Source organism: Pelophylax lessonae, assembly GCF_965119305.1.
Source record: "Pelophylax lessonae genome assembly, chromosome: 5".
NCBI classification, from domain to species: domain Eukaryota; kingdom Metazoa; phylum Chordata; class Amphibia; order Anura; family Ranidae; genus Pelophylax; species Pelophylax lessonae.
In genome coordinates this window covers 82,358,873-82,375,692 of record NC_138772.1, presented here as the reverse complement: position 1 = coordinate 82,375,692, position 16,820 = coordinate 82,358,873, and the positions used below count along the sequence as shown (strand labels likewise).

The following is a 16,820-nucleotide window of genomic DNA, read 5'->3' as shown; positions in this document are numbered from 1 at the left end:
ACTACGTCAAAGTACCCCATTATCAGTGGGTCCTACACTATCCATAAAAAAGAGATGAATCCAGCCTTTCTAACCCTTGGAGACAACACTCCTTGCTGGGTCCCCTGTAGTGCATTTGCACATCTTTCCCAGCAAGGAGTGTTGTCTCCAAGGGTTAGAAAGGCTGGATTCATCTCTTTTTCATGGATAGTGTAGGACCCACTGATAATGGGGTACTTTGACGTAGTGGTGGGCTTGAGCACTATATGGCCATATGGTGGGACCAAATGCCTGTTAGATATAACCTTTTGGAGCTAAACAAAGTACAGGTAGACAGTCTGTTGTTTCACTGAACACTGCTTTCGTTCGGAGCAGGAACTCGTTTTTTATTACCTTTTTGAGGCATAGACAAAACATGAACTCACAAATGTAACACTGCCATCTAGTGGTCATACAATGTAATAGGCACACAGCAATGACATACAGTGGTTGTTGCTGATTAAATACAAACCTTGTATGCTAACACCCCCACTCAACAACTACTATCTATGTCAATCCCATTTCTGATCTAAGATCCACAAATCTGGTTCTAGCTAGTGGCTTTGTCAAAGCATCAGCAATCATTTCTTCCAACTCACAATACACAAGTACAATCACTTTCTGATCAACTAAGTCATGAATGTAATGATGTCTGACATCGATGTGCTTGGTTCTTCCATTAATTTTCTCACTTGTTGCAAGCTTAATGCAAGCCTGATTGTCCTCAAATAAGACGGTAGGTTCTGATGTTGCTTCTCCAAGATCCTTGAGTAATTGCTGTAACCACACAACTTCTTGACTGGCATATGCTGCAGATATGTATTCAGCTTCTGTAGAGGACAATGCCACTGACATCTGTTTCTTGCTGGACCATGATATAGGACTGTCTCCCAATTTTAATAAGTAACCACTTGTGGATTTGCGTGTGCTGTGATCACCTGCCCAATCGGAGTCCACATATCCCACGAGGTTTAAACCACCACTTGCTGATAGTTTCAAATTTAAGTCTTTTGTCTGTTTCAGATATCTCATAACTCTTTTGATCGCATTCCAGTCTCTTTGACGTGGTTTATCAACTCGCCTGCAAAGAAGAGACATGCTGGCTGCAATGTCTGGACGTGTAGTGGTTGCAATGTAGAGAAGTGCCCCCACTGCTTGTCTGTATTGTTCATTGGATGTGAGAAGATCATCTTCTCCTTCTAACTTTGGATAGACTGTATCCATAGGTGTGCTTGCTCCTTTCGCCTCTGACATGTTGAATTGCTGAAGAATAGATTCAATTTTTGCACTCTGATTCAACAGGAAACTTCCATCTTTCTCACGCTGGATGTCAATTCCAAGATAATATGTCACTTCACCTAGGTCTTTCGTTTCAAAGTGCTTGTTGAGTACTCTTGTTAACTTTGCAATTTCATTGTCGTTTTTGTGAGCAATGATCAGGTCATCTACATAAATTAGCAGATACATCCACTCAGTGTCTACTTGTTTAGCATATAGGCACGGATCAGCTTTGCTTCTTGTAAATCCTTCATTTAGTAGAACTTGATTAATCTTCAGGTTCCATGCTCGAGCTGATTGTTTAAGGCCATAAAGAGATTTATTCAACTTGCAGACAAGATGCTCTTGTCCCTTTTTCAAATATCCTTCTGGCTGTGACATGTAAATTTCTTCTTCAATATCACCATTAAGAAAAGCTGTCTTAATATCGTGATGTTTCACAATCATTGTATGCATGGCAGCCACTGTCATTAGTGTTCTGAAAGTACTTTGTTTAGCAACTGGAGCAAAAGTAGCATCATAGTCCTCACCGAACTTCTGTGAGTAACCTTTAGCAACCAGCCTTGCCTTGTACCGACAGACTTCCCCTTCAGAGTTACATTTAGTTTTAAAAACCCATTTACATCCTATGGCATGTTTACCTTGAGGTAGCTCTGAAAGTGTCCATGTCTGGAGATCTTTGAGTGATGTCATTTCTTCATCAGCGGCTTTATACCATACTTGTTTCTCATGCATTGGCAGTTTCTGCATCTCTTTCCATGAACCTGGTTCAGTTTGAACAGCTCTGTGAGCTATGTAAGACACTGCTGTATTTTGGCCTAGGCCGACAAGGCCTAGGCCTAGGGCGGCACTTTGTGGGGGGGCGGCAAAAAAGCCGCTGCCCTCGCATAAAAAAAAAAAAACGGTAAGCTCGTAAGCTCTGTGAGGCCCGTCTGCAGTGCTCCCGTCACTTTGCGTGCCGAGTCCCGCCTCATTGTCTGCTCCCCTGGTCCTTGCCTGCCTGTCACCGCCTCTTCCCACACACACAGTCTCCACTCTCCAGCTTTTAGTGAAGGGGCGTCGCCGCGTCAGGGCTCGTACAAGGGGTGGGCGGGAGGGAGGGCGCAGCGGAGGTGAAGTGCTGATAATGTGAGCACCACCTGCAAGGCTTTTGCATGCTTAGGGCTCGGGTTTAGTGTCAGCATCTTCTCTCTGCTTCTGTCCCCGATCGTCAGCCCGCCCACCACCAGCATTGCTTTAGAATTCTTAGCTCTGTGTCCAGGTTGAGTCCCGACGTTTTCTGCATCTTCTGTCCCCGCCCACCTCCTATCAGACCTGTAGTTAATGGTCTAGGGAAGTGCTATACATGGTGGGCGGGCCAGTGGGCGGGGATAGAGGCTGGCAGAAGATGAAGAAAATGTCGGGACTCATGGCAGAGCTAAGGATACTAAAGCAATGCAGGTGGAGGGCAGGCTGACACTCAGATGGGGACAGAAGCAGATAGAAGATGCCCAGATTAAACCCAAGAACTCTGAGAATTACAGGTACAATGCAGTGATGTTCTGCTCTTTTCATCTGAGCACTGTGTACAGTATATGATTGATAAATAGGGGAGTACTCAGCAGAGGTATTTTATAAAGTGACTTTGTGCTATTAAGTAAAATATGTTGGAGGCACCTTGCTGTATGTATTTTCCTTTATGTCAGGTTCACACTAATGTGTTTGCTGTGACTCACATTTGCGCAGGCACAGCAGCACATTCATTTAAATGGACTACTGTATCTGCAGGAAACAGGTCCCTACACCTTTAGGAAAATGCAGCCGAAGGGAAATCGCATGGTGCAAAAGCACCATGCAGTGTCCCGCACCAAAAAATGTGCTGCATTTTCAGATGTGTGGGGGTGCCAATAAGAATAAATGGCAGCCTTGTGCATCTGTAAAAGAGCAGGGAATTTTTCCTGCAGGTGGTTGTGGGTGCGGGAATTGGTGCCATTTACACGCTGTCCCGCACATGCAACCACCTGTAACAGTGTGAACCTAGTCATGGGCTCATTTACACTTGCGGTTGGCGGGCAATAAAACATGCTGCTGAGCCTCATAATACAGCTCCCTATCACTCCTGCCAGAGGCAGCAGCTAGAGGTTTACAGATGCCACTGCTGCAATATTTTGATTTGCAGCAGTGGCAGGAATTATACCGCCCGTCACTTTCAGCATGCACTAACATCTGCTGAAGGCAACCTGTTCAAGTAAATAAGGCCACACTGCAACCTCCCCGGAACTGCGTTAAATGCCTTTGTCTCAGCACAGTGCCACTATAGAGTGAGGGCAGACTGTCTTACCATGTGACATATCACATGACTGGAGACAAGACGACAGAGAAGCTGCCTTCACTCCCAGCGGGTGTCACACTGACACCGAGATGTGAATTGTGAATACACATGGGGGGGGCGCAGTTTGCCATCTTTGCCCAGGGTGCTGGATGGCCTTGTCCCAGCCCTGAGGGGCGTACATACTTGCCAGGGAGGGAGGGACTGTTGCCCCCATAGAGCGGCAGTGAGTGGCCAGACGGGATGCACCTCAATGTGTGGGTGGGGGCGGAGCCAAATGCTCCACCTACCCACCCTCCGCGTGGCGTGTAAGAGGGACTAACTTCTCCCCGGGACGGGTCTATCTATGTCGAGGAGGAGGAGAGAGAGGAGGAAAAGGGAACCCCCAACCAGGTCAGGACATCCAACAGCAGGTAGGAATCACAATTTTAGGTTACCACCCACTGCTATTGCTACAATTATAAATTAATAATTCCATTACATTTTTGCAGTAAATATATTTTTAACAAATATGGAGCACTTTGCAGTACATGAACTTTCACTGCATGTGAAATGGTAAATGAGTTTGCATTGGTTTCAGCATGTACACAAGTGCTCCATGCACGCTGAAATTAATGCAAACACATTTAACAGTTCACAGGCAGGGAAAGTTCATGTACTGCAAAGTGCTCCAAGCTTTAACCACTTCTGGACTGGAAGATTTTCCCCCTTAATGACCAGGCCATTTTTTGCAATTCAGGACTGCATTACTAACGGACAATTGCGCAGTCGTGCGACGCTGTACACTAAAAAAATTGATGTACTTTTCCCCACAAATAGAGCTTTCTTTTGGTGGTATTTGATCAACTCTGCAATTTTTATTAATTTTGTTATTAAAATTAAAAAAATCTAAATGTTTTTATCCTTTTAGGCCAATTTGGTTTCTGCTACATATTTTTGGTAAAAAAATCCCAATAAGTGTATTTTGATTGGTTTGCGCAAAAGTTATCACGTCTACAAACTAGGAGAAATGTCATTTTCATTTAATTCATTTTTTTTTTTTACTAGTAATGGCGGCAATTGCGATTTTTAGTGGGACTGCAGCGGACAGATGGGACCTCTAACTGACATTTTTGACACTTTTGGGGGGACCAGTGACATTACTACAGTAATCAGTGCTAAAAATATGCACTGTTCCTGTACTAATGACACTGGCAGGGAAGGGGTTAACCCAGGGGTGATCAAGGTGCTAAATGTGAGCCTAGGGGGTGTTTTCTAACTGTATGGGGGGGGGGGACTTGTGAAATGACCACAGAGACATGCGATCCTAAATAGGAGGATCACAGGCGCTCTGTGATCATTTCAGAGAGAACAACAGTCTGCCGCGTGTACAACAGCTGACCGCTCTTCTCTCTCAGTGTGGATCGATCGCGGGGGCCCGGCGGCAATTGCAGCCACCGGCCCTGTGGATTGGCATCCCCGCTGCCTAGCGGGGGCCCCCAGGAGCACAAGCTTGCCCCAGGAGCGCTCCTGCGAAATGACGTACCCATACAAAACCACAAAATATACAAGTAGGCACTTTGTACCCACTTTTAAGGTACAGAGAGGAAGAGATGGAGCTCAAAAAAGGAAAAGGTGGAGCCTAATGAGGAAGGGGTGTGGTTTACAGATGACAGGGCGGGTCTGAAACATAATGGGGTGTGGCCTTCACAGGAAGGGGTGGGTCGTAGTTAAATTAGGGGGTGCACGGGTTTAGTCCGGCCTAGGGCAGCACAAAACCTAAATACACCACTGATGTAAGATAAACGTTCAGCTGAAACACCTTTATTGATTCTGGTTGATTTTCTGACTGAAGGTATTTCTGGTTCAGTTTTTGATTCTTCTGCAGTTATTTCTATTTCTGTATCACTTCCCTTATTTTCTTGAGTGACTGATGTTGATTCTTTCTCAGTTTGAAAAGTTTGAGTCTGTTGTTCAAACTTTGAGCACACAGAACTTTCATCAATAATCACACTTCTGCTGACTGTTACTTTGTTCGTGTCTTGATGTAAAATCCTGTATCCTTTTTGAGATTCACTGTACCCCACAAGTACACCTTCTTTTGCACATGCATCCCATTTTGTACGTTTTTCTTTTGGAATGTGTACATAGGCTTTACTTCCAAAAATTCTGATGTGTCTTAAATCTGGTTTTCTTTTGTTCCACAGTTCATATGGAGTTTTTATTGTTGCTTTTCCCGGCAAACGATTTTGAAGATAACATGCAGTTGTGATAGCTTCTCCCCAGTATGTAGTTGGCATATCAGCATCAAATAGCATGCTCCTCCCACTTTCACACAGTGTGCGGTTCATTCTTTCTGCAACTCCATTTTGCTCTGGGTTATATGGAACTGTTGTCTGGAACATAATTCCATGCTTCCTGAGAATGGCTTGTGTTTTACCACTTGTATATTCTGAGCCATTATCTGTTCGTAGTACTCTGGGCATTCCGCCAAAAATATTGTTTACTTGAGCGAGATACTCTTCTAATTTCTCTGGCACTTCATCTTTATTGTGAAGTAGAAATACTGTGGTATATCTGGAGTAATCATCAATGAAGGTCAGGAAGTACTTTTTCTTTCCTGGAGTCATAGTTTTAATTGGACCACAAAGATCTGAATGTATTAAGTCCAGAGGTTTTTGGGATTTGCTGTTGGTCTGCTTGGGAAAAGGTGTCCTTGCCATTTTTCCTTTAATACAGCTGGTACAAATCATTATGTGATCACATGGATTAATCTTAATACCACTTGCATAGTTATTCTCAACTATTTTCTTTATTGTATCAGAATTTCTGTGCCCCAATCGTCTGTGCCAAGTGTGGATGCAGTTTGAATGTTTATCCTCTTTGGCTATTTTAACCATTTCACTGCAGTTCAGCTGATACAGTTCATCTATGATTTTAGCCTTTGCAAGCAAGCAATCCCCTTTTGTTATGATACAACTGTCACCCTGAAATGTGACTACATTGCCTTGGTTAGTGAGTTTCTTTACTGACAAAAGGTTGCTTTCAAGATCTGGCACATACAGAACATTCCTCATATGGATCTTTTTAGTGATATCTGGAGAGATAGGACAGTATAGAAAGCCATCTCCTATTCCCACTGATTTCATAAATTGTCCATTAGCTGTAGTTATCCCTTCTGTTTTGCTTTCATCAAGCTGAGTGAAGAAACTTCGGTCATTTGTCATGTGACTTGTAGCACCTGAGTCCACACACCATGCTTGCACAGAGGTGACACCATTTTTGGATCCGAATGCATACTCCTTTGTTTCTATGACATTCTTAGCTTGTTGCAATGCACTTTGTTTTTGCATTCTAGCTTTCCAGATTCTACAATCTGCTTTTAGGTGTCCTGGTTTCTTGCACACAAAGCATTCCCGCTTTTCTAGCTGCACGTTACTGTGTTTATTTTTGATTTTTGTCTTTAAAGCTGTCTCTGAACACACACTCACATTACTCATGCTTTCAGTTTTGCGCTTGTATTCATCCACAAGCTTGCCTTTAACATATTCCAGTATCAGATTATCATCTGGACGTGCATCTAGTGCTGTGACAAGTGTCTCATAACTTTCAGGAAGTCCACTTAATAACAGCGCTGCAACATGGAAATCTTTTATCTCTTCTCCAATCCCTCTCAGTCTCTCCACCATCTCTAAGGTCTGTCTTATATAGTCCTGCATGTCCTGGTCTTTCTGTAGCTTAGTCTGATAGAGCTTTCTGATTAAATACAGTTTATTGCTGAGATTAACTCTTTCATGTGCTTTCTGTAACTCTTCCCACATGTCTTTAGCAGTCTGACAGTTACATATATGTATGATTTGATCATCATCTATGCACAGGGAGATTGTGCTCTGTGCTTTCTGATCTCTGTCTAACCACTCCTCTGTGGGCTGTCCAGGTCTTGGTTCATTTATACATTTCCACGTACCTTCTCTTATAAGCAGCATTTTCATCTTGAATTTCCAAGATTGGTAGTTCTGATTTGTCAGATTTGCAATGGAAAACTTCGCTGAGGGGATGGCAGCAGCCATTTCTGCTGTTCGTCTTTCTGTTGCTGTCTCCTGCACTTACTTGCTTTAGCTCACTGTATCTGGCTATATCCGGGGGTAATCTGTATTATATCCTGGGCTTCTGTAACATGTCCTGGGCCCATAACCTGTTAGATATAACCTTTTGGAGCTAAACAAAGTACAGGTAGACAGTCTGTTGTTTCACTGAACACTGCTTTCGTTCGGAGCAGGAACTCGTTTTTTATTACTTTTTTGAGGCATAGACAAAACATGAACTCACAAATGTAACACTGCCATCTAGTGGTCATACAATGTAATAGTGAACAAAGGGGATGTAGCGCTCGACAGAAATATATAAATAAATACAAACATGTGAACCATATAAACCATATATTTGTGATACCTATAGTGCTTGCTATGTGTTCCCTAGTGGAAATTCATACAACACACATATTACTAAAAAATACCTGAAATAAATAAATCAATTGCACTGATAAATATAAATAGTGTAAAAATTAATTATTCTCATAAAAAAAGTCCATCCAGTGTATGGTGATAAATTATCAATTGATAAATGAATAAAAATTGAATAAAAATAAGTCCAAACACAATTAAAGATGACTAAAGTGCTGGTGCTTCTTTCTTGACTTCTTTAGTGCTTCCTTCACCGTGAAAAAATAAATAAATTGCCCACTCACCAGATACTGTGGGTCCTATATGTCGTATGACATTAGAACCATACGTGCTTAATAGAAGATCCTTTCCAGGTTCGGATTCACTCTCCCTGGGTGTAGACAGCCACTCTGGTTAGACTTCCACCATAGGATGTGTCTCCTCTAATCACGAACCAATTCCTGGGATGTGCTTCCCCTGTAAATCACCTCCAATCACAAGCCGTGATGGGGGAATAAATGGATAGTGTGGTATTGTTTTTCCAATAAAATTTATTGCACACACCCCGCACACTTCAACGGTAAAAATCCATAAAAAAACTCCAATAGGTGAATACAATCAGGTGTCATACACATCCAAAATTCAAAATTGCAGCAAAAGGTGAGGCAAAACCGTGATCAATCCAAGCAATAACTGCCAAACGGACAGGACCGTCATACACGTGTGCTCAGACAGTGGAGAGCGGTAGTTCCGACTTGCGTTCCACTCGAGTACGTATGACATCACTACGTGCGTTCCACCTAACGCGTTTCGTCATTGGTTAGACGTCTTCAGAGGTGGAGTCACACGTCTAGCCCAGATCTTATATGCCGGAGCTGCCGCTCTGCACTCCGCCCATCTCCGCCCATAGGCTCTACTCGGAAACCGGAAGTAACTCCGTGTCCCCGCAGTATTATTATACTTTACAAGCAACAAAAAATCTTTGTGCGAAACTCTGGTTTATAAGAACATTCTCCCTTAACTTAATAGCAGTTAGCTCTCATAGCTTGTAATAATACTATATGCTATATTTATTAAAATTTGTGTACATGTGTAAATAGTTTAATGTTTCTCAGTATTAAATAACTCTTTATTAAATGAAGTTTTTTTTAAATTATTTGGGGTGGCGTTACTACACAATTTTATATTGTTTACATGTTAAAAATCTTTATTCGTTATAAATTAATCTATAAAAATTAATTTTATTAAAACCAATTTTTATTATTAAAATTGTTACTAATTTTTATTTATAAAATACGTGGATTTGTGATTGGAGGTTGAAGAAAACGACACTAAGGGCGAATTAGCCTTTCTAACTAACTTCAATAGAGACTATAAACAGATAGAAGGTATCATCAGAAAGCATTGGGCCATCTTGCAGAAAGATAAAACCTTAAATACTATATTGCCACCGAAACCCACCTTTATCTATCGGAAGGCCCAAAATTTAAGGCACAATTTGGCCCCTAACATACCAGATCCACCACCTAAAAAAGCCACCTTTCTAGATTTAAAAGGTTTTTTTCCATGCAAAAGATGCAACGCATGCAAAATTGCAAAGAAAAATCCGAGAAAAATAACCAATTTTCAATCTAAAGACACAGGACAAAACTTTACTATAAAAAAGTTCATAACCTGCAGATCCACCCATGTAACCTACTTGATAACTTGTCCATGTGGGTTACAATACATTGGGAGAACGACCAGACAATTATCCGTTAGAATCAATGAGCACATAAAAAACGCGAGAAACGGGTTCCCCAAACATAGCCTCTCCAACCACTTTCGCCTGTACCACAATGAGGATCCCACCTTGATGTCTTTTTGTGGCATAGATAAAGTGGACAAACATTGGAGAGGAGATAATATGACAAAGATGGTTTCCATGAATGAAACCGAATGGATCTATAAAATGAATACTTTGCATCCGGCAGGTATGAACCTTGACATTGATTTAAATTGTTACATATCAAATTTTTAATCTCATTCACTCAATTTAATTTTCCCAGTCCTATTTACTATCCGATTTATTCCAGGTAATTTTAACAAAATTTTAATCAATTTTAGTCAAATTTTAGTATATTTTTAGGATAATAAAGATGTATATTTATTTATTTTGCGTGTAATATGCACTATGCCATTGTAATTTAATTCTGTTTTAAAAGCCAATCCTGCATCCACTTCCAGAATCTGATTATAATATATAGCACTTTCTATGTTGCAATTTGTCATATCGGCCACAAGTATGCAGCATCGATTGGTTTGAGAGATCGAATATGCAGCCGTAAGGGAGCATAGTAAACCAGCATGTCTATAGAGACTAATACAATATAGGGGCTGAACTTACAAGCCACGTGGCATGGGCCGTTCAGGAATACACATCAAGGAAGTGATTGGTGCAGGTGCTGACTTGATCTGCATAAAGTATGTGTAGCAAGGTATGGTCACATGATCCCCTGATGATGTCAGCCTTGACTGACGAAACGTCGGGAACGTGAGACCATACACATCCGGGTCTGAGGTCTGAGGAACGCAGCGTGGAGCGGCGTCTCCCATCCCCAGCAAACGATTTTATTGAAGGCTTTTATCTGCTTTTTGTCTAGTAAGTGCATTTTATCTTAAATAAATGCTTGATTGCTAAGAGATACTGCACCATGAGACTATTTTTTCATCCCTGCATATGGCTTGGCTTTCTGATTATGGCACTGACTCTGGCTGTGATGACCTCTACTTATGGGAGCAAGATGCATTAGAGTTCCTTACTGGAGTACACAGCGCATTTGACCCCCTATAATCAAGGGGTCCATTAAATCTGGTTAGCGGCTCATATAGTTATTCCACTGGGTGATCGTGTGAAGGTGAAGGCTTTGCTAAGAAAACCACCCTATCAAGACTGTGTCTTCCATATTGGCTGTCAATTATCTAATTGCTTTGGACACCTGCTTTGGACACCAGAGACTTTATTGCACGAATCATTCTATATGGTTTATATGGTTCACATGTTTGTATTTATTTATATATTTCTGTCGAGCGCTACATCCCCTTTGTTCACTATTTATCACGATTCCACGTTTGTGTAGCAGCTGACAGCGTGGGAGAAATCCCACTTCATCACTATATATTCAAAATGTATTTATAATAATTAATTTTTCACACCATTTGCGCAGTTTTTTTACCCCTTTTCATACAATGTAATAGGCACACAGCAATGACATACAGTGGTTGTTGCTGATTAAATACAAACCTTGTATGCTCACAATCCCCATTTTTATTTATGGATTGTCTTCAAATTTGGTAATTTCTTTTGCATGTGTGCGCTATTCTTTTTTAATACACTATATAATAGAGGCAAACAAAAAAGCATGTCGATTTAGCCAATCATTTTTTCTTATTCTTTTGGAATCTGTGTACATGGGGTGTGCCATTTGGCTACATACACTGTACAAAAATGTGTCCCTCTTTCTTTGCTAAGAAAGTTGGGAGGTATGATGAAGTCCCAGCAGTACTGATACAGAAGCGTAATGCCTCGTACACATGATAAGAATATCAGACTAATGATCGTCCGTTTTTATTTTATTTTTTGCTTGCTAGTTTCATATTGAAAATCAATAGGTTACTAAAGTTATGAAAATTCGAAATTCTAAAATACAAAAATACGACAGAATACATCTTCGGAAGTGATGTAATATGTTGAATTGTATTGCAATGTATTCTTTCATTTCCGTGCATGCGTGGTCTTGGTCACACAATTTTTTAGTACAAATACTATACTAATTACACACAAATCTTCGTGAAAAACATTTTTGTGCTTGTCCCTTCTGATAATTTCTCATTAACTGTCATGTTCGGCTCTTGAAAGCTACTGTATGTGCTAATGATCAGAATATCGGACGATCGCCCCTAAAGTGGTATTTTTTGTCCAATTTTCTCATTGTGTGTACTAGGCTTAGCATAATGTTGAGAAGAAATCTGCAACGCAGCAATCTCTGGAAAGAAGAGATTAAGGGTAATAAAAGTAAGAAAGTTGGTCAGATAGGGAGTATAGAAGGGGATGTGAAATGAGAGGAAAGAGGCAAAGTCACAGAGGTGAGAATAGTAATAAAACTATTTTATAATGATTTGGAAAGCTGAGGTCTGTTATCTACATGTGAGACAAGATTACCATTCATAGTTCAAAAGGTTTTACTTTGCTGAGTATTTTAAAATCATCCTAAACCACTTGCTGACCGCTCCATGTCTCCATGCTTTATTTTGGTTAGATATCACTTTGAAAAAACACCCCCTAGCATTTCTGGCCATGGCCATCTTAGGTATGGGCAAATGATTCATACAGCATTTACTTCCTGCCCTTAGCTGAAGTATGCATGCAGGAGAGTGTGCTGAGAAAACCCCTCCTCCTCCTCCTCCCCTCTCCTCCTGAAGACTCCTAGGGTGTATGACATCATTTGCCTAGGCATAGAAACCAGGAAGTAACTAAAGAAACGTAAATAAAAAAGTTTAAAACAAGTTAATATGATATGATATTAGATGAATGGCGATATACACAAGCAATCTGTACTTTACAAAATATTGGACCCCACAGCCCATAACTCCCTGACCACATTAGAATACTTCCTTTTAGGGGAACCTATTCACAAAGGCCTGCTGTCACTTTCATATAAACATGTTCTCAAAAAACAGCAGAAGGCAGAACTATGCTTCTTTAGGGAATTTAAATTGGGCCTCAATTTTCTTAACTCTGAGAAGGCTAAAATACTACATTTGACACAAGTCTCGCGCCCTGCCTCTGCACACAGGAGTCGCATTATTAATTACTTACTGGATGATACTGGGTCCAAATTAAAGTGGTTGTAAACCCTTGCATATACTCACAGAAGTGACTAGCTTCAGATGATACACATAGATGAAGAAAATCCTCTTTCATATGTTGTACCTGTTTATCTGCTGCCCTATTTCCTCTGCAGCCTCCTAAAACACACATTTTACACAGCATTTCTCTGCTCCAGAAGGCAGGGAGTAGGGATCTGATGTCACACATTGCATAGCATAGAGTACAGAGCTGAGCCTAATCTGACACCCGAGTGGAGGGAATGGACATCTCCACCCCCAGACACACTTACAGTCTCATAGGGAAACATGCACAGCTGAGGCTGTCCATCACCTGCTGTGTGCTGGGGGGGGGGGGGGGGGCAAGAACATCTCCCAGGACAGTCTTTTGTCCACAAAGACTGTCAGAAGAGACTCATGCAGATAGCAGAAGAATGAGAGAGGAGACAGAAATCACACTTGCTGCTTTGGATAGAGGAAAGTACACACTAAAGAAGGATATGCTTTTTTAATTTTCCATTTCAGAGGTTTACAACAACTTAATGCTCCGTTCACATATTGGCGTCCTTGTCCTGAATCATGGCAAATCTCGGCACAACTGTGTGATTCCTGTCAGTGCCATCTTAAGAGCATTATAGGCCCCCGGGCAATGCAGTGCACTGGGGCCCCGCCTACACAATCATCCATGAGAATAAAAATGCAAATTATCGATAAGGCTATATTTACTAGTACAGCAGTGCCAGGCTAAGGACAGCTTCCAAGTTCGGCGGCTGGGTCCGGTGAACACACACATGGATAAGAGTCAGACTCGACTGTCCTGTGTGTGCCTGTTCCCGTGGAGGTGGACAGGCATTCCTGCAGTTGTGGGCTCCCCCTCCACGGCCCAAGTGGCCTGACAGCAGCTCAGGGCCGACAGGCGCTTGCCACCTGCTAAGTTCGGCGACGGGATGCACATGGGTGTCGGGACTAATGCTTGGCTGGGGTTGGGTCGCTTGGCAGGTGGGGCCCCGGGCAACTGCCCAGCGCGCCCATTCAGTAAGTTGGCCCTGATTCCTGTCACTTCCAATGACACCCCAAATATGGCGCTATTTTGCCACGATTGTTGCCTGACGTATTGCGAAAAAATCACACAAACAGAATCGCAGGACGGCCATCGCCCAAAACAGATGAACTTCTTTTGGGCGACAGGCGTCCCGCGATTCTGTTTGCACGATTTTACCGCAATTCGTCGGGGGACAATCGTGGCAAATCGCGCCATGTTTGGGGTGGTATTGAAAGTGACAGGAAACGCACGGGCATACCGTGATTTGCTGCGATTTGGGATCGCGGGCAGAATCGCTGCGAATCTGCCCGCGACTCAGGATGCCAATATGTGAACGGAGCCTTAAGCAAGCTCGTATACTGTATCTCCAACTATTCCTCATACCTTCCGGAGAAGCTGTGCCCAACATTGTACGTTCCACCACAAATAGTGAATCTCACTATTTGTGGGATTGCCTAAAATCAAACCTTTCAGGGACTCAATGAGAGAGATTTAATAAAACTGGAGAGTGCAAATTCTGGCGTAGCTCTGCATAGAAACCAATCAGCTTCCATGTTTTATTATCAAAGCTTAAAAGGGAAACTCCATTTTTATGGGGGAAAAATAGCAAATATAGAAAAAATAATATAGTGTATACAATTGCAACACAAGTCATATTGTAATTGAATGTAATAAAAATCACCTTTCCCTTTCAATCTGCAGCCGCTGTAATTTTCTGAAAATGCAATGCAATATGGCTACCTGGTGTTGTTCTCTCCAGGTAGCCAAATAGGAGGGGGATTTCTTCAGAATAACAACAGGTAGGAATCTGCAAGAAAGGTTGTTATAATCCTTGCAATGTACATAGATCACCCAGAGGGGAATGTTTTTTTCTTAACAAAAGTGGTGTTATGCTTTAAAGTGTTTGTATCCCTAAAAAAAGAAAAAAGACGTTATGTTTAACCACCTCAATACTGGGCACTTAAACCCCCTTCCTTCCCAGACCAATTTTAAGTTTTTAGCGCTGTTGCATTTTGAATGACAATTGCGCGGTCATGCAACTCTGTACCTAAACCAAATTTATGTCATTTTTTCCCCACAAATAGAGCATTCTTTTGGTGGTATTTGATCACCGCCATTTTTTTTCTTTTTTGGTGCACAAATAAAAAAATACCGAAAAGTTTGAAAAAAAAAAAAAAGTTTTTTTGTTTAGGTTATAAAATTTTGTAAATAGATACGTTTTTTCCTGCACTGATGAGCACTGATGACGCCGCACCGACGGGCACTGATGGGGTGGCACTGATGAGGTGGCACTGATATGCAGCACTGATGGGCACTGATAGGTAGCACTGATATGCAGCACTGATGGGCACTGATATGTGGCACTGATGGGCACTGATAGGCAGCACTGATGGGCACTGATAGGTGGCACTGATGGGCGGCACTGATCGGCACTGATGGGGGGCACTGATGGGCATTGATAGGCAGCACTGTTGGGCACTGATAGGCATTGGTGGGCGGCACTGATAGATGGCAATAACGGGCACTGGTGGGCAGCACTGATAGAGGGCATTGGTGGGCAGCACTGATAGGGGGGCACCACTGGCAGGCTCTCTGAGCCCTGTTTGCCATCCCTGGTAGCCATGGTGGGCATCCCTGGTGGTCATGGGTGGGCATCCCTGGTGGCTCTAGTGGCATCCCCTCCCCCCAGGGCTGCACTGGTAATCAATCATCTGATTACCAGCACAGACCCCCCCTGTGATCAGTGAGTAATTAGAAATACTCACTGATCACCCCTGCTGCAGAATCGATCCTCTCCTCTTCTCCTCACTGACAGGATCTGTCAGGAGGAGAAGAGATCGAAGCCGTTACAACGGCTGTATTGACATTACATGATGGCTGTGATTGGACGTCCGATCAGAAGGACGAGACTCCCACCCGGCCGTATATTTACAATGGCCCGGGTGGGAGGTGGTTAATTGGATTACTTAAATATACTCAAATCCAACAGCAAGAGTAAAGGCAAATGGTATCCTATCTGAAGACTTTCAGATTCAGAATGGGACTAGACAAGGTTGCCCCCTTTCGCCCTTAAGGCCCGTACACACGTACCGATCGTCGGCATACAAACGTCGGTGGACGAAGGATCTGCCGATTGTACGCGTGTTAGTATGGTGCCTCCGACAGATGTCTGCGCACAATCCGCGGACAAAAGTCTTTCGTGCAAACATGAAAATATTTGTATGCCGACACCAGAACGGACGATTGTTCGCCTGTCAGTACACAATTCGGCCGACAGACCGCAGATTTGCAAGACTGGGCATGCTCAGAAAATAGAAAACACAGGGAAAGTTAACCATTACATGACATCACTTCTGCAGTCGGCGGACAAAATTCTTGTGCTGTCCTTGTGCTGTCTTTGCACTTTTCAGCAGACACCGACATCCCGGGGAGAAAAGAGGAACATTTGTAAGCCGACCATCGGTACGTGTGTACGGGGCTTTACTCTTCATATTATCACTGGAACGTTTCTTGTGTAAAATAAGGCTAAATCAGGATATCACAGGGATTAAAGAGAGACAAGCTCAATATAAAATATCAGCGTTTGCTGATGATATGTTGATTTCCTTAACAAACCCAGTGATATCATTACCAAATCTCCTATCCGAATTTAGAGAATACGGAGCTATGTCCAACCTTACAATTAATTTAAATAAATCGGAAGCAATGGGAGTGGGGGTTACACAATCAATGATACGACAAATACAATTAAGTTTCAGCCTGAAATGGACTGATGTAACGTTAAAACATCAATGCAGCCTCATTCGTGCCCATCAATGCAGCCTCATCAGTGCCCGTCAATGCAGCTTATTAGTGCCAATTAGTGAAGCCTCATTAGTGCCCATCA

At 42.4% G+C, this 16,820-nt stretch overlaps 1 pseudogene across 1 annotated transcript; it reads right to left on the bottom strand.

Annotated features, from left to right (window-relative positions):
• Nucleotides 1-647: 647 nt before the first annotated feature.
• LOC309555442 lies at nucleotides 648-1,272 on the bottom strand (annotated as a pseudogene). The gene has a single exon. The product of its transcript is annotated as an uncharacterized misc_RNA (transcript).
• Between the last annotated feature and the right edge of the window lie 15,548 nt (nucleotides 1,273-16,820).